This window comes from Sus scrofa, chromosome 13 (assembly GCF_054392235.1).
Source record: "Sus scrofa isolate SSC_HxYL_T2T_F1_AM1 chromosome 13, Sscrofa_HxYL_maternal_Yorkshire_Landrace_v2.0, whole genome shotgun sequence".
In the NCBI taxonomy this organism is placed as follows: Eukaryota; Metazoa; Chordata; class Mammalia; order Artiodactyla; family Suidae; genus Sus; species Sus scrofa.
Genome location: NC_139395.1, coordinates 195905046 through 195931245, shown reverse-complemented (window position 1 = coordinate 195931245; position 26200 = coordinate 195905046). Strand labels below are relative to the sequence as shown.

The window sequence follows — 26200 nt, the reverse complement described above, 5'->3', positions numbered from 1 at the left end:
AAGACATCAGTACTCAAAATTTAATACACTGCATGTACAAATTTATAAACTCTTTATTGATGGCATTTACTTTTATAAACATTTATAAAGGTACGCTATTACATGCTAAATTTGATATCAAAAGAATCAATGTACATTATTACTCTAATATAAATGGTTAGCAGGTAAAATGAATAAAAGTAAAGATTTAATTAAAAATAAAGTAACACTATACACAACAAGGACAATGTAATTATGATATATTAAAAATTGAATATTATTAATTTTAAAGTAACACGAATCAATTGTGTCATAGTTGAATAATAAGCTTACTTTTGTGAAAAAGACTCCAATTGCTAATAAAACTTATTCTGATTTTAAACTAGTTAGGCTTGAGATAGGTATAATCTGTTTTTAACTGATCAAAATTTTTCCTTCCGTCTTCATCTTCAGCAATCTGGTGTCTCATTTGATAACTTTGTGAAATGCTTTTTGAACAACCATTTGTTTTTTAAAAGGCTGTAAAATTTTATTGGTGTCAAGCTGAGGTTGTTTTTTCAAATAAAGCATTTTGGGTTTGTGATCTCCTTTAGTTTTATGATGCATTGATGGGGATTTTGGTGTGGAGCCCTGTTCACATTTCCATTCCATTAGTTCTGAAAATCTTTGGACTAGAAAAGGATTTTTCTTGCATCTGATTCTTGATAACTCCAGAATATGCTTGCTTATTGAGATTTATGCTGATATGGGTTAGCAGAGATTTGCAGATGGGTTATGTTTAAAAAAAAAAAAAAGTCCTTGATTTACAATGAGTCCCGCAAATTTTAATGACTCAGATGTCAGATTTTTAAAAATCTAGAAATAGTAACATTCCACTTACAAAACGGTCGGTGTCTTACTATTTAAATGTGTTGTATTTTCTCCTAAAGAAAAATTTTAGGAATGTACAAAGGGAATATGTAACATTTTGTACTTTGCAGAATTATAAGCAATAGTGAAAAAAAAAAAGTGGAAATACCAATTGTCCATCAGTGGTGGAAGCTTTGCTTTGCAACACTACATAGGGTTAAATAAATACATTTGATCTATGTAAATTAATAGAAATTATTGTCAAAAACATGACCTCAAATAGGAAAGAAACTTTTGTAAAAGTGTGTATATGATAGGATTTTTTTTCAGATCATTTTTTTAACCTAATTAACCATACAGTGTGCTGTTTGTGAATTTAGAATCTGGTAAAACCCAAAAGAATGGAACAGATAGCGCTCTGTTGTGGTTATTTCTACTTAGGGAGAGAAAAATGCATGGTGTATGGGGCTTTTTGTTATTGTTTGTAACTTTTTAATCCAAAAAATGAAATAAAAAGAAAAACTGAAGAACAAAAGCTAAGGCAAAAAAATGAATTAAAGAAAAGTGCTATTAGAATTTGCAAACTAGAATTGCCAATGTGTGTAAGAAATGGCACACAAAAATATTATGACTTTGCGATGATTGTCTCAGAGATTAAGTTGAGGGAATTTCTTAAAACTAAGCAAAGAATGAAAAAAAAATTAATCCTCAGGGGTGGCAGCAATGTAGACTTTACGGAGAGGTAGAAGCGAGTAGAGATATGGGACTGCTCCGTTCTGATTTATCTAATTATTGTGATGTTAATAATACTACTAGCTAAACATTTTGAATGCTTTGTTCTTTGGGTTCCCAGATCCGGTGTATGAATTATCTATCTAATGTACTCCTTACAGCAACTCTATGAAAGCAAATACCATTGTAATAACCATTTTATAGGTTTGTCGATGTTGCGAAATTTGCCCAAGGTTATACTCCCTATAGTTCCTGAAACTGGGGAGAAGCCATAGCTTTGGCTGAAGAGCTAGTTATAAACTGTACTCTGGAGCTGCATTTCTAATGTCTTCTTGGTATATTGCTATTATGGCAAGTGAAAGTGAGGGGAGGGGGCCTGTCTTCTGTTAACTTTGACAGCTGAAAATACGCATGCATTTGAGCATTAAAAGAAAAAATCCATAGTATCATTAAGAAAATTGTCAACATCGATTTACAGTAATAACCCAAACAAAAATCCTAATCTTACATGCTCACCTTAAAAGAGGTTTAAAAGGAAGTCTCTTGTGTACTTTGCAAAGAATAAACTCTTGCAATGATTAACCCTTACCACTGCAATCACCACCATAACATAACATGTTCAGGCCTGGTGCTGGGTGTTTTAACACTCATTATCTCAGTTAAGGATAATAGGTTTCAGGCAGTGGAATAACAAGGGCGGAACTGGAATGAAGGAGTGTGTTGCATGGTGAGATTGCAAAAACAATAATAAAACTGACTAAAGTCGGTCTGCTTTTTATTATCACCGGGCATGAGCATTTCCAAACAATGTCAGTGCTAAAACACTCCTGCCAGAAAAAAATCTCTTGTTGGTCTAATTTCTAAACAATTGCTGTGGTAACAACTATTTGTGTCTTAATAATCTGTAAACGGGCACATTTTAAAATCACCCTTTAAGGAATATTGTATTATAAATGGAAGTAACGTTGGAAAATTCTTTAGATGTAGTTGCCTCTCCCAAACACTTGTGTGTGTGCACACAGAGAGGGACTCGGGTACATAATTTCATTCTCTCAGTTTAAGTCTGCAGCAGTTGAGCCATATCTGAGTTTTCTTTGGGAGCATTTCCCCGAATGCCTGTGATAGTCCACGTTCCTGCATTTAAACAGTGGATCGAAACAAATGATGACAGCACATGGTAAATATGAAGAAATAGAACTTGACTACTTGACTTTCTTTAATGTTAGCATTCTATGTGACCACTTGTAGATTTTACTTGTATTTATATTTAAAAACAATGGAAAAGTATGAACTCTTTTAAAGTATATATATGTCTATATAATATATTAGCTTCAGGTATATAACATAATGATTCCATATCTGCATATATAGTGAAATAATTTCCATGGTAAGTCTAGTTCACATCTGTCACCCTATATCATCACGATTTTTTCTTCTTGTGATGAGATCTTTTAAGACATGCTCTCTTAGCAAGTTCTGAATACGCAATCCAGTATTATTAACTATAGTCACTGTGCTGTACCTACACATCTTTTTTTATAACTAGAAATGAATAAATACCTTTTGATTACCTTCAGCCACTTTGCTCATGCCCATCTCATGCCTCTGGTAACCACTAATCTGTTCTTTGTATCTATAAGCTCCTTTTGTTTGTTTTTTACTTTTTAGAGTCCACATATGAGAGTTCATCTGGTGTTTGTCTTTCTTTCTCTGACTTCTTTCCCTCAGCATAATGCCCTCGAGGTTCATCCATGTTGTTGCACATGGGCATATGCCATTCTTTTTTATGGCTAATAATATTCATCTGTATATAAATGCCACATCTTCTTTATACATTCACCTATTGATGGACACTTAGGTTGTTTCCATGTCTTAGTTATTATAAACAATGCTGCAATAAACATGAAGGTGCATAGAGTTTTTCAAATTAGTATTTTCACTTCTTTGGGCAAATATCCAGAAGTGGGATTTCTGGATCATATGGTAGTTCTATTTTTAATTTTTCAAGTAACAGTCATACTGCTTTACATAATTTTTCATAGTGGTTGCATCAGTTTATTCCTACCAATCATGCACATCCTCATCAGCAACACTTGTTATTTCTTGTTTTTTCAGAGTAGCCATTCTGACACGTATGGTGTGATATCTCATGGTGCTTTCGATTTGCATTTGCCTGATGATTTTTCATACACCTGTTGGCCATCTGTATGTCTTCTGTGGAAAAATGTCTTATCTTCTGCCCAACATTAAATCAGACTCATTGCTATTGAATTGCGTGCAGTCTTTATAGATTTTGGATATCAGTCTCTTATCAGATACATGACTTTCAAATATCTTCTCCTGTGCAGTAGATTATCTTTTCGTTTTGTTAATTGTTTCCTTTGCGGTACCACCTTTTTTTTTTTTTTTTTTTTGATGTAGTTTGATGTAGTCCCACTTGTTTATTGTTGCTTTTGTTGCCTTTGCTTTTGGTTCAAATCCCAATAATTTGTCTCCAAAATGTACGTCAGAGAGTTTTTACCACTTACATTTTCTTCCAGGAATTTTATGGTTTCAGGTCTTAAGTTAAAGTCTTTAATCCACTTTGAGTTAATTTTTGCGTACAGTGGAAAATAGTCCAGTTACATTATTTTGCATGTAAGTTTTCCAACACCATTTACTGAGGAGACTGTCCTTTCCCCATTGCATATTCTTGGCTCTTTTGTTATGGTCTATATGACCACTTGTGGTTTTTACTCCTATTTAAATGTTAAAACAGCAGAAGAATATGAACTCCAAAGTGTAGAATATTTATTGGATAAGTATCTGTTTTAGTTTACATGAAATATTTTACTAAATCTAAATAGTATTATGAAAATAAAAAATCAATCTTTTAAATTGTTTAATTAAAACTAAAGAATAAATTAAGAAAATAGAAACTAATATTATATTATGTTATATTATTATGTTACTCATTATGGTTCCCTTTTCCCCCCAAAAAATGCATTAATGAAGCTGAAAGCATTAGTTCATTGCCTTTTTTCTTCTTTATACTATAATTTTTCTGCCATTTAAAAAATTGTCATGTCCACATGATGTCTCATGAAATAAAAACCTTTCTTTTCATTTTATTTCTGAATATTATTATGAGCTTGGGAACCCAGTAAAAAAAATTCCAAAAATATTACTGAGCACTTAATATATATAAGGTAATTTGTGAAAGACTAAGAATGGTGACTTTTGGTTCCTTGATATCTGGGACCATATATTAATCCTTATTGCTGTCTTATTAAAATTTTAATTAAGAAATACAATATTATCCTTATTTTTGGAGCCTACAGTGCTATTGAAGATGGTAAATATGTATCAATAACTGTGATACAATTAAGTATCTGCTTATTTCAGACAAACACTACAGAGTTTTAGGAAAGTGAGAAAGAGACTTTGTAATCAGGGAAACCACAACTCATGTCATGAATGATTACTTAGGCTGCTTCTTGAATAACGTATAAAGTCTATATAAGGAAGCAAAGGCTTTAAAGGGGAGGGACAATGAGCTTGGGTGTGGATATGTTGGGTTCACATGAGACTCTTAGTCCTGATCATGAATAGGGGTCTGTGGATATCTTTCGTCAGGTATTTTTAGTGCTAGTGTATTGGATTTTTAGTTAGAACCTGCAAATATTTTTTGACACACCTAAAATAATGGACAATTTATTCATCATTCCTTCATGTAGAAAGTATAGAATATCATAGAACTTAAAAATTGAAGGTACAACAATACGGCATAGACGTTTTTTGTTTTATACTATAGGTGATTTACAATATTGCATTAGTTTCAGGTGTACAGCAAAGTGATTCAGAATATATATATTATATAAAGTCTTTTTCTGAATCTTTTCCATTGTAGGTTATTAGATATTGAATATAGTTCCCTGGGCTACACAATAAATCCTTGTTTCTTATAGTTTTGTTTTTTTAAAGAGGGCTTAGCTTCTTCTATCATTCTTTGTGTAAAAATATGCAGAACTTCATTCGCTTTTGGGGAAAATACCATGAGAGAAATTCAGAGATTTAGAGGACAGAAGCCCTCCAGAGCTCTGGTCATTGCAAACCCTCTACAGCCCCGGAAAGCCTCCAAGTGAGAAGAGACGGTAACCAGCTGGAGAGTGTGACTGAGCCTGTAGGCAGCATCATAGTCTATCAATTGTAGCTTACATCTCTTTGGAGATCTCGAAGGGGGCTTTCATTGCTAGGTCTGAGTAAGAGTTTATTTAAATTTATAATTTGTGTAGGGAAGGATTTTAGCCTATTCAACCTAATGCTACTTGTATAGTTTTTAAAAATTAGTATTTTCTTGTAGAGCAAAGCTGAAAATAAATATATTCTATAATAAACTTTATTCTGCCAGCTGTTATGATTAACAATCAGTTTATTTTTTATTTTTTTAGAATCCAATATAATATCATCTTTCTGTCATTATTATTATTTTATTTCTAGATATCACAATCACTCAGGTTCAGTTTTGGTGAAATAGCCAAGATGCTGATACCAAAGCCAGAGGCCCGGTCTGCACATTTTGTTTCTCTGATTATTATGGTTGTGGTTATTTTTGAGGTTGGACACCTTTACAAAGTGTTCCTCTTCCATAAGCCTGTGGACCTATTACTTCCCATATCCTTATTCTTTTTGTTGTTGTTGTTTTTGTCTTTTTAGGGCTGCACCTATGGCATAAGGAGGTTCCCAGGCTAGGGGTCCAATAAGAGCTGTAGCTGCCGGCCTATGCCAGAGCCACAGAAACTTGGGATCTGAGTTGCATCTGTGACCTACAACTCATGACAACACCAGATCCTTAACCCACTGAGAGAGGCCAGGGATTGAACCTATGTCCTCATGGATGCTAGTTGGGTCCGCTAACCACTGAGCCATGATGGGAACTCCTAGAAGTGTGAGATTCTTGAAGGCATTTGAATTTGTGATTCTAAAGCTACTCTATTAATTTTCAGTAATAAGTTGCCCATTTTTCTAATACAAATGAGACCATGGTAAAGTCTTGGTAAAGCTATCAACTCTGCCTGACATTCTCTCTGGGCCTGAAAGTCTTAGTGGTACAATGGGTTAAGCAATTTATTCACAAAGAACAATGTTTTACCTCTAGATTATTTTGGACAACTAAAAACAAAATAGTGGGAACTTAAAACAATTGATATTCCAAACCTGAGGTCAGGAGTTCCCATTGTGGCTCAGGGGGTTATGAACCCAACTAATATCAATGAGGATGTGGGTTAGATCCCTGGCCTTGCTCAATGAGTTAAAGATCCAGCATTGCCGCAAGTTGCCTTTCAGGTCACAGATGCTGCTGGGATATGTTGTTGCCATTGCTGAGGTGTTGGCCTGTGGCTGCAGCTCTGCTTCGACCCCTTGCCTGGGAACTTCCATATGATGCAGAATAATACCTGAGATCAAAGTAACCCTAAGTAGCTACTGCTAGCTCAACTGACACTCAGAAATCAGACAGAAATTTCTTCTTGTTAATGGTAACTAAATCTGTGGTCTTAGATTTGTGGGACGTGAGATCTGGCATGAGATCATGCTCTTCGTCCATGCATGTCTATGGATAAGTCACTTTACCTACCTGAACTCCAGTTTATTTATAAAGGGAGATGAAGAGTTCTATTTCACAAGTAGATAATAAGTGAGCCAGTGTGGGAAGGTCATTGATTCTTATTAGTCATTCAATTAAAAAACACTCAAGGGAGTTCTCATTGTGGCTCAGTGGTAACAAACCCCACTAATATCCATAAGGATGACAGTTCGATCTCTGGCCTCGCTCAGTGGGTTAAGTATCTGGTGTTGCTGTGAGCTGTGGTGCAGTCTTGGACGCTACTTGGATCCTGAATTTCTGTGGGGCTGTGGTGTAGGCTGGCAGCTGCAGCTCTGATTCAGCCCCTAGCCTAGGAACTTCCATATTCTGTAGGTGTGGCTCTAAAAAGACAAAAGACAAAAAAAAAAAAAAAAAAAAAAAAAAAAAAGAAAGCACTTAAAATAAATCATTGTAATGCTAGTTAAATTATTTCACAATACAGCTGACTTACTTTGAAGCTCCAAATTGATTTAAAACTCCTATTTGTATAATTTAATTTAAATAAGACAGTATCTCTTTAAACATTACTATAACTTTTCATAAAATATCTAGTTTTTTTTTCATTTTTTTCACTAGGTCCAATTAAATTTTCATTTGACATTTGAAAAAACTCAAGGCATGTTAATTTTCTACCTAGATTGAATTCATGAGATGAAAAATTTTGTATTAAAAAGTCTCCAAAATCCTAATTGCCAAATACTTCCTTTGAGACAATTTTCCACTTTAATTTCCCTCTTTTAAAAAAAGGTTTTATTTCCTTAAGTCATTTTGTGGTTAGTTTTCTTTGGACATATTTCAGATATTTCACAATTTATGTATGGAAAAACAAGTTTTCCCCTTGTCTATTTAACTTACAGAAAATCTAATGAAATAGTGGTCTCCTAAAATATCCATAAATTTAAACAGTTGAGATGGGGAAACAGATATAATTATCCAGAGAACTTCATCCTCTTTCAAAAGTACCGAAGACATACTTTCACCTAGATTTTGAATATTGGAACAGAATGCTTTGCAGTCCAAATCTTTGGATAATTACAACAATTTTGTGTAGGTGGGAACCTGAGGAAGAAGTAAATCAAAGAACATATGAAAAAAAAAAAAAAGAACATGTGAATACATTCTAAAAGTAACTTAAAACTGGTAAAATACTATTGCTTTACTCTACCATATAGCTCTTGGAAATATTAAACTTACACTGCTTCTGGAGAACATTTTAACAATACTTATCAAAATGTAAAATGTACATACTCTTTGATTAAAAAATTCTACTTCAGAGTTCCCATCGTGGCTCAGCACTTAATGAATCCGACTAGCATCCATGAGGATGCAGGTTCATCCCTGGCCTCACTCAGTGGATTAAGGATCCTGCGTTGCTGTGAGCTGTGGTGTAGGCTGCAAATGCAGCTAGGATCCCATGTTGCTATGGCTGTGGCGCATGCTGGTGGATATAGCTCTGATTCGACCCTTAGCCTGGGAACCTCCATGTGCTGTGTGGCTCTAAAAAGACAAAACAAAACAAAACAAATCTATTTCAAGGCATTTATTCTATAGGCAAACTGTCATGTATGAAGTGACATGTGTACAAAAATACTCATTATAGCACTATTCATTAAAGCAAAATATTAGAATCAACCCAAATGCTCATTAATATGGTTTTGGTTAAGAAATGATTGGCTATTATTTATTTTATTATGAGAAGCTGATTGGCACTAGTTATGAGTTTCTCCTGTTGGATCCACCATTTACTTCTGTGTGGACAAATCATTCAGCTTCAGTTTGTTTCCATTTCTGCATCTGTAAAAGGGGATCAGAATGGTCCCTGCTTCATTGGATTTTGTGGGGGCTCGAGTGATTGCAGTGGGCTAAATACGTGCAGTGTTTAACATGGTGTCAAAGAGTTCCCGTCGTGGCTCAACAGAACCGAATCTGACTAGTAATCATGAGGTTGTGGGTTTGATTCCTTGCCATGCTCAGTGGGTTAAGGTTCTGGCATTGCCCTGGGCTGTGCTGTAGGTTGCAGATGCAGCTTGGATCCTGCATTGCTATGGCTGTGGTGTAGGCCAGCAGTTGTACCTCCGATTTGACCCCTAGCTTGGGAACCTCCGTAGGCTGTGGGTGTGGCCCTAAAAAAGCGAGCAAACAAACAAACAAACAAACAATAACAAACAAACAACAACCAAAAAAACACATGGTGTCAGGACACAGGGAGCACTTCACAGAAAGCTAAGTAGATCCTCTGCCTGGCTGAAAACATCTGTTTGAGGAGGACTCAAAGAAATAATGATCCACAGATATTTAAGTGCTATCATAAAGAGCACAGAGAAGGGAGGAATTAATGTCTGAGATGTAAACACGAATGTTTTAATGTAGATGATCCGACAAAGATTACTTACATGTAGATTATGTAGATTACGGGGGGATTAACTTGACCCTCTGACACCTATAGAAGAAAATACAAACAATTGGTTCAAATATTGATTTCTAGCAGAAATTGGCAAACAGTATAAATCAACTATACTTTAATTAAAAAAAAATACGTATTTCCATCATTGGCCCATAATGATGTGATAATATTTGATCTGACTTGTAATCTATTCCCCTCTGGACTAGTGCCCAAGTCCTTAAGTGGTGAAAACTGTGATAAAGAGTAAATGAAATAAAGGTTGGATCACAAATCTTTTTATAGAAACTCCAGGAGTGAGTCAGTGCTGCTGGATGACCAGGATGTAATGCTGATGGGAGAGGCATATTTTATCCCAGTTGAGTAATTAGGAAAGAACTTTGTATTACATGGAGAAGAGAAACATATTTCACAGAGATATTGAAAATCTGCAGATGGTGGTGATGGCTGTGTTGTGGGCACTTCCAGAGTCAGATCATCAGAAACACACAAAAACATCATTCCTTGGAGTGGCTAATAAAGTGACCTCTGGGAAGAAAGCCAGAATAGGGAAGTGAGTGATGTACTCAAGAATCTTTCTACTATCCACTTAGACCAGATATTTGAGGAATCTAAGTTGGTGGCACAAAATGGATTTCAAATACAGTGTATGAAAAACATGCCACAGTCATCTGTTTAGATTTCTGAAACTTCAGGAAGAGATAGGATTGCACCAACCCAGATCGGTCCTTGCCCGTGCATCCTGAGAGTCTCAGCATATTTTCTTTCTTTAACATTTTTGAAGTTGAAAATCTAGACTTGGGGAACTAACTTTGTCTACAATTATTTCTGTTTAGTGAAATATGGGAAAGATTGACTGATGACATGAGAAAAAAGAAGGATGGTTTTTGGTTTTACAACACACAGAATCATTTTTTTTCCCCCTTTCCCTTATATTTGTGTAGTTAGATTTTCAATTCTGTAAGAATATAAAGATTTTCAAACACAGTATCCTGAATGCAGAAAAGCTAAAACATTAAGCATAGTAGCTATGAGAAAATGCAAACATCTCATCTCAGGTAGAGACCCTTGAATTTTGGTGGGTGGAGAAATTCCTGAAGGAGAAATAGGCACCTCAGGTTTTAAAAGAGCAATCATTTTTCTTCCTCATTTCTCCTTTCCTAAGTCAATCAATGATTAAATGAAAATAAAGACATAGAAAGGGAAAGGTCAACTTTAACGAAACTGCGAAAGCAGTTAGCCCTATAATTTTGTATCTATGTATGAAGCAGGGGGATCGGGAGCAGAGAAAATTTGATCAGGGTAAAACAAGACAGAAAGAAGTAAAGGTGACGTATGATGAACATATTTGTTCATCTTAGAAAAGAAAAAGGAGAACAGAGATGGTGTCTGCTCTCTAAAAATTGAAAGCTTCCGTTTGTCTTGAGAAGCCCCTCTCCAGAAAAAGTTCAGTGGTCTCTACTTTTAATATTGACATTTATTCCCATTGTGTGTATTTGTTTTTATTTAGTTGTGGAATTGGGTGAGCATAGTTCTCCAAAATAAAAGGCCTTTTGCTCGTACCAAGTAATTTGGTATGTACTGGCTGCTGTTTCAAGTTTCTGTGAAGTTTGTTCAAAGAGATGCTATCTTTTCATTATCTTTGCAGTGGCTTTAGTGTGTATAGTCTAAATCTCTAACACGCTATAATCTAGTTTAACACAGTATTATACCACTTCGTGTGTAGTATGAAAACTGGACCACGGAATTTTTCCATTTCTCTCTCCCAGCCTTTGCATTATTGTCATGCATTTTGCTTTTCTACACTTAAAGGAATGTTATACTACATACTACATTTAATGGGATAACTTGCAGCCATTTTTTAAAAATGAAGAATCACTTTCCGAATTGTATGGGCTATGTCCCGAAATGTACCAATAAGTGAAAAAAAAAAAAGGGTGAAGAACAATATGTTGCCTCGGTGTGCATGTGTGTATGTGTGTACACAGATATATTTTCATATACACTAACAGAGAAAAAGCCAGCTTTAAAAAAAGTTATAACAGTTCAGTAACTGGTCATATTTCCTGTGGAGAGAAGAAGTGGAAAATTTTCATCTTTGGCATTTTGGGCCTCATTTATGCATTATCTAGTCAAACAGATAAAAATGTAAATAAACAAATGGAGGTAAAGAGAGAGGGTCTACACTGGGCTGGGAAATGTAGCTAGAAGTCTCTGCCATCAGACATTTGACTGTGTCAGTATCTTGGTCATGAGAATTGCAGTTGAGGAGCAGAGAAGGAGAAGCAGGAAGTACTGAAGAATGAGTTTAATTTTAGGAATATTACATTTGAAAACATAACTTCAGAGGCGTGAATTTAGAGCATAAAAGGTGCAAAGTTATGTGTTTGAGATAATTAAAATCACTTCTGTGAAGATTTTAATTGAAACATGACAATAAAGTTACCTAGACTGAGGGTGTGGTGAGAAAGGAAGAAAAAAAATTGAAATTCTGCAGCCAGTAAAATAAGAGGTGCTATATGAAAGATAAATGGAAAGGAAATCAAATTCTGCAAAGAATTAAGAGAGGCTGTGTTGTAAAAGAAACCAAGAGATATTCGTAGCAGCACTGTTTACAATAGCCAAGGCTTGGAAGCAATGAAAATGTGTATTGACAGAAATGGATAAAGAAGATGTGGTATACAATAGAATGCTACGCAGCCATAAAAAGAATGAAATAATGCCTTTTGTGGCAACACGGATGGACCTAGAGATCATCATACTAAGTGAAAAAAGTCAGAAACATGATATCATTTGTATGTGGAGTCATAAATATAATACAAATGAATTTATTTATAAAACAGAAACAGACTCACAGAAAACTTGTAGTTATCGAGCTTGCAATTACCTAAGGGAGAAGTAGGGGGATAAATTAAGAAGTTGGTATTATCACATGTGCTGTACTACATATAAAATACATAAACAACAAGGTCCTCATGTATAGCATAGAGAACTATATTAAATATTCTGTAATAAACCCTAATAGTAAAGAATACATGAATGTGCATATATAAATATATATACACATATATGTATGTGTAACTGAATCACTTTGCTATACACCTGAAACTAATACAACATTGTAAATCAATTATCCTTCAATACAAATTTTTTTCAAAAAAGTAAATTTATGGTGGACTTGAAACTATATTTGAAAATATAGTGGAAAATATATTTTTAAAACTGATATTTGCAAAGAATTACCTCCAGGAAATAACTCATCTTTGTTCCTAACTCTAACTTATAATAAAGCATTTTAAAACTCAAAAGATAAAAGAAAGATACAAAAGGAAAGTGAATAGTGTGAAGATTGAAAATAGAAACAAGCTTAGGGATTAGGATATAGTCCATGGCAGAGATTTGTTTTTTGGTTTCTGGGGTTTTCTTTGGCCATGCCTGTGGCATACAGAAGTTCCAGGCCCAGGGATCAAACCTGTGCCATAGCTAAGATCCAAGCCACAGCAGTTTCAACGCCACTTCTTCTTTTTGCCTTTTCTGGGGCCGCTCCTGAGTCACGTGGAGGTTCCCAGGCTAGGGGTCAAATCAGAGCTGTAGCCACCGGCCTACGCCAGAGCCACAGCAACTCGGGATCTGAGCCGCGTCTGCAACCTACACCACAGCTCACAGCAACACCGGATCCTTCACCCACTGAGCAAGGCCAGGGATGGAACCCGCAACCTCATGGTTCCTAGTCAGATTCGTTAACCACTGTGCCACAACGGGAACTCCTCAATGCCACTTCTTTAACTGACTGCACCACCAGGGAACTCCAAACATGGCAGAGATTTTTGACCCACATTGACTATCTCTAGGTGCATAAATATAATATTATACATACATACACGCAAGTGTGTGTGTGTGTGTGTGTGTATTCTGGTCTTAAGTTGAAAGTATAAAAGGAATATATATATGTGTATATTTTGGTTGGCGTACTTGGTGGTCTCTGTACCTTGTTGATGGGGAGCAGCTCCTGCTTGAGAGGACCCCTTCTTCCCCTTCCAGTAGCCACTGTTGGAAACACAAGTGGCCATGGGCTTGCCAGGTTCCCGTCTGCTTGATATGCAAGTTAATTTACTGCCCACCCTTTTTCTGCTCTCATCTGACATTCAGGTGAGTCTGTATGATTGCTTAACATCCAGGTTAAAGTCTGTATGATTGTTTGAAAATATACATATATATGTGGGTGTGGGTGTATATACATATATATGTTTCAAACTTTCATACATATGTTATATTTTTACGTATATATGATTAGTGCATATATATATGTATATACTCTTTTTATACCTTTGACTTAAGGCCAGGATACTGTAAAAAAAAAATCAACTCTGTTTATTTATTATCCATGAACAGATTGTGAGGTTGTGATCAGGGACATGACCAGGACTGTCATTCAGTTGGAAAATAGTGACAGCTGAAAACAAGTGATAGGTTCTGAGGTCAGGCTCCACAACAGGAATAATTTGAATCTTTTTTTTGTTGTTGTTGTCGTCTTTTTTCCTTTCCTAGGGCCGCTTCCCATGGCATATGGAGGTTCCCAGGCTGTAGTCCTCGCCTGCTCCACAGCCACAGCAACGCCAGATCCCAGCCGAGTCTGTGACCTATACCACAGCTCACGGCAACACCTGATCCTTAACCCACTGAGCAAGGCCAGGGATCGAACCTGCAACCTCATGGTTCCTAGCTGGATTCCTTAACCACTGTGCCACGACGGGAACTCCTAGGAATAATTTGAATCTTTTAAAGATCTCCATAAAGCTTGATATCTGGGTTGACTAGAAAAGATATATTTGCCCAAGACTTGTCTTAATATAAGAATTCAGCATGGTGTTCCTCACTCACTTACTCCACCACTTCACCACCTCAAAATAAATGGGCTTTGGAGTTCCTGTCATGGCTCAGCAGTTAATGAACCCGACCAGTATCCATGATACTGGTTCGATCCCTGGCCTCGCTCAGTGGGTTAAGGATCTGGCATTGCTGGGATCTGTGGTATAGGTTGCAGATGTGGATCCTATCTGGTGTTGCTCTTCCTGTGGCGTAGGCCAGCAGCTACAACTCCGATTCAACCCGTAGCCTGGGACCCTCCATATGCCATGAATGTGGCCCTGAAAAGACAAAAGATTAAAAAAAAAAAAAAAGGGTTTTATCCCATAAACAACTTCTCTATTTCTGCAAAAAGGGGAAGAAATGGAAGAGAACGTGAATTAGCTACTTGTGGAAATTGAAAACAGTGATTTTCACTGAAATGAATCTGAGTTTTTCTCTACTAACTGCCTAAATAAAGGGTGGGAAGCCAAAGGGCTTCTGTCTTTTAGTATTTGGTTAGTGCTGGCAGACAATTTTGTTGCTCTCAACATTAAAACCTAAGATTAAAATCTTTACAAACCACAGTTTGATTAAGTCCAGAAAATGACTAAAATAAATGATTGTACTGAGATTGTATATATTCCCTAGAGACTAATTTTGTCAGAAATAAGAAAGCTTCCTAGCCTATTTTTAAAGAGCCAAATCGCATTTCTGTACTTTTTAGTGTATCTTAGCAACAGAACAGAATGTATGCCTGAGCAAAGAGAAGATTCATACTCCTATATGCAATGCTTTATAAAAATGCTAAAATGCATGATTTTCCATTGTATCTCTGGATGAGACAGCCCCTCTCCAAAACACCAGAAAGCCCATTTAATTGTATTATATTTCATGGACAAAAGGTATTTTGAGATTTTCTTTGGTTTATAAAATGTACATAGTATTTTAGAAGGATGAATCAAAGTTTTTACTGCAGAGCTTATATAGAATTACAGAGGCTAAGCAGACATTTAGACATCTGCATTACTTATCTAACTTTATACTTAGACCTAACAATTTTCAGGGAAATGAATTATCTTAGAATATACATTGTAGATATGTAAATACATTCATTACATATTTATTGAGCATCTACTGTGTGCCAGGCACTGTGCAAAGAGCTAAAGGCATTCAGATAAAAATGGCAGTTTCTGTCTCAGTGCACTAACATTCTAAGGGTAAAAACAAACTAAGAAAGAAAAAAAATGCAAGAAATAATGAGAGTAATGATAGAAGATATGTTCTGGGATATTATATCTGTTGAAGTACAAACACGAGAGATATATGAGCCTACAAAAAGGAACTTATGTTCAGGGAATACACATTTTGAGATAATTCACCCTGAGTACTTATAGCACATAAATATTTTACATGTAAGAGGGGATTAAAAAATACCACACTTACCTTGAATTCTACTTAATCGATATTTGAGTAAATCCCCCCCCCATGTATTTGGATTATAGAGTTATTGTTGGTATTATGGTGTATTTTTTGCCTATTTTACTTTTTATGTTATAAAACATGTTTGTTCCATGGGAAAGGCAATGTATATAACTGAAATTGAAAGTCTTTTTTAAAATGGTGAACTCGGAGTCATAAAATAAAGTTACCTATTTCATTTTTCTACTGTTTAAATGCTGCCTTGTTCTCCTTGAGGAAAAAGAAAAAACAGTGTGACTGAATTGTTTTTTATTTTTCGGAATTCTCTTTGTCTTTAAAAACACTGTCTATTGCATGAGTTGTTGATCTAAGACTACTTTCCTTCCTCCAAATCTTTTATCATCATTTATAAAGTATTCTTAAACTATTTTCTTAATTTTTTTCATATTTTCTCCAAATCCCTTGGAAATATTAAAAGAACAAATTTATCCAGCCTAAAGCATTTTATGAACCACATCTGTTTTTTTTTTCTAATATATTGTTTACTTTTCTTTGCCATAGAACAAGGATAAATGTGAGTAGTTGAGGATTGTTAAAGAGACAGGTTCAAAAATGTATAATTCTAAAAATTAGTTCAATCAGTGTATAATACTAGTAATTATAGCACATCATGAATAAGGTTAATCATGGATTTTGTGATGGTTTTCTAGGTCACAAGTAATATCCTCTGCATTGCTTCCTGCTGGCAATAGAGAGCTTGATGCTCCATAATAATTTTGCTCCAATAATTTGTAGCTTTCATTTGTATTGTTTTCTCCTATGTCATTGTAGACAGTAAGTTTAGGGTTTAAAGTTTTAAATCTGTTGATCCACTGTTATTCCATAGAGAGGGTGGCTCGCTTTTCCATCATTCCCTCTAGACAGCTTTTCCTCTACTAGTAAACAAGGCTCCAGCAAATTTCTCTTATATCTGTCTTCTCCTATTCCTCCTTCTGCCACATTCACTGCCTTGGTTTGGAACATTTTCTCCATCTGGACTGGTCCATTTATCTACACTTGCTCAACATTTTTCTTCTGACAGCCTAATCAAATAAGACATTCCCAAATCTACTATAGAATCTTTCATTTAAAAAATAAGTATCTGGAGTTCCCATCTTGGCTCAGTGTTTAGTGAACCCGACTAGCATCCATGAGGACGTGGGTTCGATCCCTCACCTCTGCTCAGTGAGTTAAGGATCCAGCGTTGCTGTGAGCTGTGGTAGGTCGAAGATGTGGCTTGGATCTCGTGTCACTGTGGCTGTGGTGTAGGCCAGGGTCTACAGCTCTGATTGGACCACCTCGCCTGGCAACCTCCACATGCCATGGGTGCAGCCCCCAAAAGACAAAAAAACAGAAAAAAAAATAAAGGTCTGCCTAAATACCCATCAACAGAGGATTGGATAAAGAAGATGTGGTACATATATACAATGGAATATTACCTAGCCATAAAAGGAATGAAATAATGTCATTTGCAGCATTGGGTGGGCCTAAAACTTATTATATAAAGCGAAGTAAGTTAGAGAAGGACAAATATCACATGAGATCACTAATATGTGGAATCTAATAAAAAATGATGCAAAAGCACTTATAAAACAGACTAAAAAATGTTATTCCAAATTTACGGCTAATAAAGGGGAGATGTCAGGGGGAAGGATAAATTAGGGGGTTGTGACTGACATATACACACTACTATATATAAAATAGATAGGTAACAAGGACCTACGTATAGCACAGGGCAATCTACTCAATACTGTGTAATAACTTACCTGGGAAAAGAGTCTGAAAACGAATGGATGTATGTATACGTGTAACTGATTTACTTTGCTGTACACCTGAAACTAACGCAACTTTGTAAGTCAACTCTACTCAAATAAAATTTATTAAAAAGAAAAAAACCAGGAGTTCCCATTGTGGCTCAGTGGTTAATGAATCTGACTAGGAACCATGAGGCCCTGGCCTCGCTCAGTGGGTTAAGGACCTGGCGTTGCCGTGAGCTGTGGTGTAGGTCACAGCAGCTCCGATCCGGCGTTGCTGTGACTCTGGCGTAGACTGGTGACTACAGCTCCGATTAGACCCCTAGCCTGGGAACCTCCATATGCCGTGGGTGGGACCCTAGAAAAGACAAAAAACAAAACAAAACAACCCCCCCTCCCCCAAAAAAACCAAAATAGAAAAGAAGTCTGCTTTTCTCTCAGGTTACTTTTTCAGGATTCCGAATAGCTCCCTTAACAGGAAGAGATGAGGTGTTTTTGACAATGATCTGTCGGTCAGCTTTGCATTAGAAATTCTTCCACTATCCTTGCAGGAAAGGTCTTGGGTAAAGTGTGGTTGAGTGAAGATGTGGGGTTGGGGAGGGGGAAGGAAAAGGCAGCCCTGGTTCTGGGGATAAACTCTCAGCAAGGACAGTTTATTACAGCAGGTGCAAGAGCCCGCAATGGGTAGACAGAGACATTTAGAGTCTCTGTTGGGAAAAGGAGAAGAGGAAGGAGAGAATACTGTGATTCCTGCAAAGGAAGCCTGGGACCAGCCCATGACACTCTGTGTCACAAGAGGCTGCAGGAGTAGATAATGAAGTAGATAATGAAGTTTCGCTTCTGTACTTTTCCCAGCTAATTTAAACAGAGCTCAGATATGGGATAACAAAAAGACAGTGAAATCTTAGTTCTAAGTTGGCAATCCCTTTGTACTTCGGGGTGACCATGCTTCCTGGCTGTGGTTGTTAGTGGAAATTATAACCCACATTCTCCCACCTTTCTCTCATCTTACTCTTTCTTTCTCCATCTCTCCTTTTTTTTCTTTTTCATTTGTTTTAAAGTAAAGTATATAAAGTATGATTTACACCATTCTTATATGTAAATTATAACAATACAAATACCCATGAACCCACCATTTCATTAAAGATAGAAAATATTGCATTATTTTTAGTTTCCTTGTATATTTACCTCCATAGAGGTAGTAGCTATAAGAATCATGTTTACCATTCTCACGCTTTTCTTTACAGCTTTCCCACATGTTTATAAGCCTAAACACTAAGTGCTAAACTATGTTTAGTTCTACAGTTTTAACTTTTATGTGATGAAATCATGTTGGAAGCATTCTTCTGTAGCTTCCTCTTTTCTCTGCAACTTGTATTCTTAAAATGTATATTTTGTTGTCGCTTGTCACTACTGTTTTATTTTCATTTTTGGATGAAATTGTTTTCTGGTAGATATTTGGGTTGCTTCTAAGTTTGTTTGTTTTGTTATTACAAACAGAGCTTCTGGGAGTTTTTCAGTATATATATGTCTTGGTTCATATGTAGGAAAGTTTCTCCAGGGTATAAACGTAGGAGTGCAATTGCTTTGCCACGTGTAGGATGGAGGCATCTACTTTAGATGCAGCCAAATTCTTTCCAAAGTGACAAATAGCCTTACACTCCCACCTGCAGCATATAAATGTTTGGTAACATGATATTCTCCATCTTTAAAAGTTCCAATCAGATAAATAAGAAATTATATCCCACTGTGGATTTTCCTGAATAGTAATGAGGTTGAATATCCTGTATAGATTCATTGATCCTTGAGGTTTCCTTCTCTCTGAAATATTTTAAACTCTTTTTCTCACTTTTTCTGCAGAGTTGCTTATCTTTTTCAATTCACATTGCAAGAGATCTCTGCCATGGAGATGTATTTGCTGTAAATATCTTCTCCCAGGCTGTGATTTCTATTTTTACTCTCTTTGCAGCATTGTTTGATGAACAGAAATTCTTGAATTTAATGTAGTCAAATTTATCAACCTCTTCTGCACTTTTTTCTTAATTGATAAATGCCTCTTTAGCACAAAAAGTTAAAGATACTTTTGATATAATTTTCTAAGTCTTGCAGTCTTTCTGTAATATCCATTTTATTTAGGAATACTTTTAGGTTTATAGGAAGGCTTCAACAAGAGTATAGAATTCCCATATGTCTGTCCCTACATTCCATTCTTTGTTAATATCTTAAGTTACAATAGAATACTTGTCATAACGAAGATAGCAACCTTAGTGCATTACATTCATTGAACCCTGGATTTTATTTGGATTTCACATTTTTGCTCTTTCTGTTCCAGGATTCAGTTCTAGGTGAGATTGCATTTCTTCGTCTTTTCTTCCCAGTCTCTGCTAATCTGTGACAAATTTTCAATCTTTTCATGCCTTTCTTGACCTTGAAAATCATGAAGAATACTGGCCAGATAACTGTGGAAAGTCCTTGAATCTAAATTTTTGGATTTTTTTTTTTTTTTTTTTTTTTTATGATTGGAGTGGGTTAAGGGCTTTTTGAAAAAAATACCACATAAGCAAAGTACCCTTATCCTCCTGGAATATCAAGGGATGCCTGGCATCTACAAGACATCAACTGGCAGTGTGAACCTCAGTCTTCTGTAAGGAATATTTTTCTCTTCTTCCCAGTGTATTTATTTGTGCAGTCATTTATCTTTATTCATGTATATATTTATGTTTATTTACCATATACTCATGTAGATCTATTTTGAACTATATAGAATTGATACTTCAATAGTGTGAGGTAGAGGACTAGTTTCATTCTTTTTATAAACTGTTAACTAATTGTCTTAGCACTTTTTTTTTTGGTCTTTTTAGGGCCGAACCCATGGCATGAGGAGGTTCCCAGACTAGGAGTTGAATCGGAGCTATAACCACTAGCCTATATCACAGCCACAGCAAAGTGGGATCCAAGCTGCAACTGTGACCTTCACCACAGCTCATGGCAATGCTGAATCCTTAACCCACTGAACAAGGCCAGGGATGGAACCTGCGTCCTCATGAATGCTAGTCAGATTCGTTTCCTTTGAGCCACGATGGGAATTGCTGTCTCAGCACTTTTAGAGAAAAATCCATCCCCTACCCTCTCATCTACACACGCTTACTTGCAATGCCAGTCTATTCATAAAATATTCTGTTTAGAAATTATTGCCAATCTAATAATTAAAAAATATACTGATTAAGTTTTCATAAATGAATTTTTTCAGTTTTGTGATCTTTGTCTCTTTGGTATGCTGTATATTTCTTGTGATATTAAAACTGATTATAGCATGTATCAGTTAAAAATCTTTTGGAGTTCCCGTTGTAGTTCAGCAGGTTAGGAACCTGACATAGTGTCCGTAAGGATGTGGGTTTGATCCCTGGCCCCTCTCAGTAAGTCACAGATGCATCTCAGATCCCAAGTTGCTGTGGCTGTGTTGTAGACCTCCAGCTGCAGCTCCGATTCAACCCCTAGCCTGGGAACTTCCATGTGCTGCAGACAGGGGCCTAAAAAGAAAAAAAAAAAAATCTTTTAAGCAGAATTGGGGTTGCTCTCTGAGATGAACCACATTCTGCCTATAGACTGTGTTTCTCTCTAAAGAAACTTGCTTTCACTTAAAAAAAAAAAAAAATGAAGGAAGGAATTTCTTTAAAAGTCAAAGGAAATCATTCAAGGTAATGGTAATTACTATTGATTAGCTTACTGTGGGCCCTATGCTAAAGTTGTCCTCACATCATTTTTGCAACATAGGTGGTTTCCAAATTGTACAGAGGAGAAAACAGGTTCAGAGAGGACAAATAATGAACTTCAAATCCCATCTAATCAGTGGTAAAGTCAGATTCAAACTTGGGTTTCACTTTAAAGTTTGTAGCTAATTTCTTCCAGATGCTAGTAGAAGGACTCTGCTGGCCTTACAGCATAATTCTTTTGACTCAAACACATTTTCAATGAGTCGTTAATGTAAACATTCCAAGAAACATTTACTAGTTAAGGTAGGTTCTGCTACAGTTGCCTCAGCTACTACTGATTATGAATAATAGTAGTTTCAAACTGAAATAGATGCATAATTTAAAAAACCAAGCCTAGTCTGATTGTTTATAGAAATATTAAGTTGTGCTTGAGAGAGAAAATGTGACCACTTATAAATGAAACTATTAGAAAGGATCAAATTTAAAAACCTACTTAAGCTCTTAAAATTATTTTTTGGGAAAGCAATAAACCAAGTGAAACCAGCAAGTGCATCTTGCTATTAAATGGAGAATTAAGATAAGAGAAGATGGGAAACTAATTTATATGAGCAATTTAACATCTTTGAGGGAATGAGAAGCACACTCTCCTTTGATAGATGTTTGATTTTTGAAATTTGATATGCAGGGCACATTTTATTTTAAAGGGAGCCATAAAAATTTTAAATAAAGGGCCACGATTCCTGGCCAAGGATCTGTGGTGCTGATAAATCTCATAATTGGCAAAAATCTGATTGACAAGTCCAAATTCTCAGAAAACAGGGAGCTGTAGGAAAAAATTGAAGTGCTGTTTACTGAAAATGGACCTGGATTATATTATTCTTAGTAAAGTTAAGTCAGACAGAGAAAGACAAATACCATATGATATCCTTTATATGTGGAATCTAAGAAATAATACAAATGAATGTCTATGCAAAAGAGAAACAAACTCACAGATACAGAAAACAAACTCGTGGTTATTAAAGGGGAGAGGAAAAGGGGGAGGGACAAATTAGGGGTACAAGAGTAACAGTTACAAACTACTATGTATAAACTAGATAAAAAACAAGGATATATAGCACAGGGAATTATAGCTGTTTATTTTTTAATAATCTAAAATAGAGTAGGAGTTCTTGTCATGGCTCAGTGGTTAACCAACCCGACTAGTATCCATGAGGATGTGGGTTCAATCCCTGGCCTCATGCAGTGGGGTTAAAGGTCTGGCGTTGCTGTGAGCTTTGGTGTAGGTCACAGATGTGGCTCGGATCCCACACTGGCTGTGGTGTAGGCCAGCAGCTGTAGCTCTGATTCGACCGCTAGCCTGAGAACCTCTATATGCCACAGGTGCAGCCCTAAAAAAAAAAAAAAAAAAAGAAGAGTATAATCTGCAAAAATACTGAATCACTATGCTGTACACTGGAAACTAATATAATGTTGTAAATCAGTTATAGTTCATTAAAAAAAAAAAACAGTATTAGAAGGCATTGGCATCCAAAAGAAACTAGGGTTAGAAATTCTGCAAATAGGTAGCTGCTCTTCTGAATCACCTTGCTCAATTGTTCAGAAAACACTGCAGTGACTTTTTTTCTGGATAGCCATATTCTTGCCCCAAGTTTTGTATTCTGCAGATTTATGTAGATCAAGCATCTTTGTCTACTAGGAAACCACATTCACCAGCTTAGAATTTTGTGCTTTGTATGTCTATTTCTCTAATTCTTTCTTTTAAGGTTATTAACTAAGCTATACAGATGTTAAAAATTATGTATCTTTAAAATTTCAACATAAAAAATGGAGTTGTTACACAAATTTCACCAAATTGTCAAACCAAGTGTGCCCAAATCACAGACGGTAAGATATTGCCATATTTGCCCTTTTCCCCAAAGTCATGAAATTTAAAAAAAATTAGTAAGGTGTGACTGTATTTTCAATGTATGGAATAATACAGTTTATAAAAACAAATGCATTTGAAACCTGACATCAACATGATCCACTTACAGCAAGGGAATAATAATTAAAGATGAGAAAGATATATATTAGATCTGAACTTTGTATTAATAACTGCATTTTTCCATTTCATGCTTTTATTTTTTGCAGTTAAGTAGACACATTTCAGTATTACAAATACTACATCAAAAAGCAGGAGATCTCATCACGGCTCAGCAGAAATGAATCTGACTAGCATCCATGAGTATACAGGTTTGATCCCTGGCTTTGCTCAGTGGGTTAAGTGATGTAGGTTGCAAATGTGGCTCAGATCTGGTGTTGCTGTGGCTGTGACATAGGCCAGCAACCACAGCTTGGATTCAACCCCTAGCCTGGGAACCTCCATGTGCCGCAGGTGCGGCCCTACAAAAACTGAAACAAAAAACCAACCTCCCGCCAAAAAAAAAAAAAACAAAAACCCAAAAGCATTATTCTATTACATAAGTGGTTCTTGCACTTGTTTTTAAATACCTGGCTATTGAATTTTTATTAACTAAATTATGTTTACTCTTCAATTAACCCTTTAAAAATAACCTGTTATGCAAAATGTCTAATATTTTTAAAAAGCATATTAGTCTCAATTTCTTATGATGAATATTCATTTACATACCTTTGTTTAATATTATTTATTAAATAATTACAATATATTAAAATTATTTCTGTGGCTTCTCCTTATTTCCCCTTGCGTAAAGGCTTCGCTAGCCAAGAACAAAAAAAGGCCATACTCATAACATTGAGGTCTTTAATTTTGGTAGGTAAAAGTGAAGTCAAAAAAAAGGTTTTAACGTCTCTGAGAGTTGAGTTAGAAGGGAAATAATAATCTAGAAAAATAAAATAAAATTGCAGATGTGAATGAAAGTAAAAAGCTTTATAGGAGATTACCAGGATAGTGTTGTCATTAAATCAAGTAGAATGAAAATTACCCCAAATGCTTTGGGAAGGTTGTTCTCTTGGGCAGTTCTTATAAATGAAGTGTCCTTATAAATGAAAGGAGGCAGGGATGTCAAGGTTAGAGAAGCAGTTGTGACCATGGGAGCAGCAGTCTGTGCTGTATTGTTGGCTTTGAAGATGGAGAAAAGAGCCAGGAGCTTGGGAAAGCCTCTAGAGACTGAAAAAGTCAAGGAAACAGATTCTTCTCCGGAGCCTCAGAAAACTCACAAACACACAAAAACATACACATAAACACACACCCATACATGAGCAAACACACGCACAAATATACACATAAACATACTTGTAAACGTATATATAAACACACACACACACACACACACACACACACACACAGCCCTGTGGCTATCTTGATTTTAGCCTAGTGAGACTCATATCCAGACATCTATTCTATACAACTGAAAGATAATCCATTTGTCTTAAGTCACTATGTTTGTGGTAATTTGCTGTGGCAACAACAGGAAACTAATATGAAAGGCACAGATTTCATAGAAATATGAATTTTTTTTTAAAAGCAGAAACCTATGATAACAGGAGAAAGAAATCCCTAGAGTATTTCTAAGAAAATAATTACAGTTCTCCCCAAGCCAAGCAGCAGAGAACACTTCCGCTCTTTGATGCTGCAAATATTACTTACAAATGCTTTCTTACTGATGCTCAGTTTCAGATTCTGCAAAGGTTTTAAATATCTTTGGTTCCATTTTACAGTGAAATTCATCTTAGCAGAAAAAAAAAGTCCATGGCATCAAACATTTACCGAGCAGCTGCACATATGCTAAACCCCGGGGATAGCAACTTAAGACCGTGTCCCTTATTCCCTTATTCCCTTATTTTCAGGTATACAATCTAGTACAGTGTTTTGTTTTTGACTATGACCCGTAGAAGAAAATAGATCTTTCCATGGCAACCCAGGATACCTATCTAAGACTGAACCAAAGCTTGATACATTAATCTTTTCTATTTTCTTCTAATCTATTTCATTAAAAAGCACTACATAGAAACAACTCAATTGATCTTATGCATTTGAATGGGTTTGAAAAACACTAGTTTTGTAAGTTAGGCAGGTAGAGAAATAGTTGAACTTGTCCTCTGCTCTAAAAGAGATGAAATGATAACCATGGTCCTTGCAAGAAAAACAGTATTAGTTAACATTTGAATGCGTACTATGTTCACTGCTGTAAGATCACCTTAACATTTGCAGTACCTTAACCATGGAATCAAACTTCAGAGGTAGCTGCTAAAAACTTAAACCATCATTATGGAGATATATGCCAGCGTGTATTTAGTTTATATAAAAAAATATTAAAAAGGATTTTTAAAAATAGTAAAATGAGTTATGCTTACCTTGCGTGATTGCAAAGGAGGAGGCACCAACACAGTGGAGGGAGATGGAGTCTGGATTGGCAAGTATGGCAGTGGGTAATATTTTTAAAGCAGCCTGCGAAGTCCACAGCTCATTTGGCCATGCACCTTCGTTTCAGAGCAGACGCTTTTGCTTGATCCAAACCAGAAGATTAGCTAATCTGCTTTCAGACCATCTAAACAGCCGTGATACCCCAAGTTTATAAGCATAATTTATGTGCTGAGCTTGCTTGTTAGTGAATACAAATTGTTACACAGGCCTTCTTCTTCCTTTTTTTTTTTCTTTTCAGATGGACACTTGTATCATATGGAAGTTTCCAGGCTAGGGGTCAAATTGGAGCTGCAGCTGCTGACCTACACCACAGTTCTGGCAACACCAGATCCAAGACGCATCTGCAACATACACTGCAGCTTGCGACAATGCCATAGCCTTAACCCACTGATCGAGGCCATGGATCCAACCCACATCCTCATGGATACTAGTCGGGTTCATAACCTGCTGAGCCACAAC

At 36.0% G+C, this 26200-nt stretch overlaps 1 long non-coding RNA gene across 2 annotated transcripts; it reads right to left on the bottom strand.

Moving 5' to 3' along the window:
• Nucleotides 1–35: 35 nt before the first annotated feature.
• Nucleotides 36–26200, bottom strand: LOC146397828 (uncharacterized). 2 transcript variants are annotated; one of them, XR_014825011.1, is made up of 4 exons: nucleotides 25672–26200; nucleotides 12440–12471; nucleotides 9577–9623; nucleotides 36–2694 (listed from the first exon to the last, which is right to left on the bottom strand). It is a non-coding gene; the product is annotated as an uncharacterized LOC146397828 (long non-coding RNA). The 2 variants fall into 2 exon arrangements; XR_014825012.1 differs by lacking the exon at nucleotides 36–2694 and having other exon boundaries at nucleotides 9556–9623.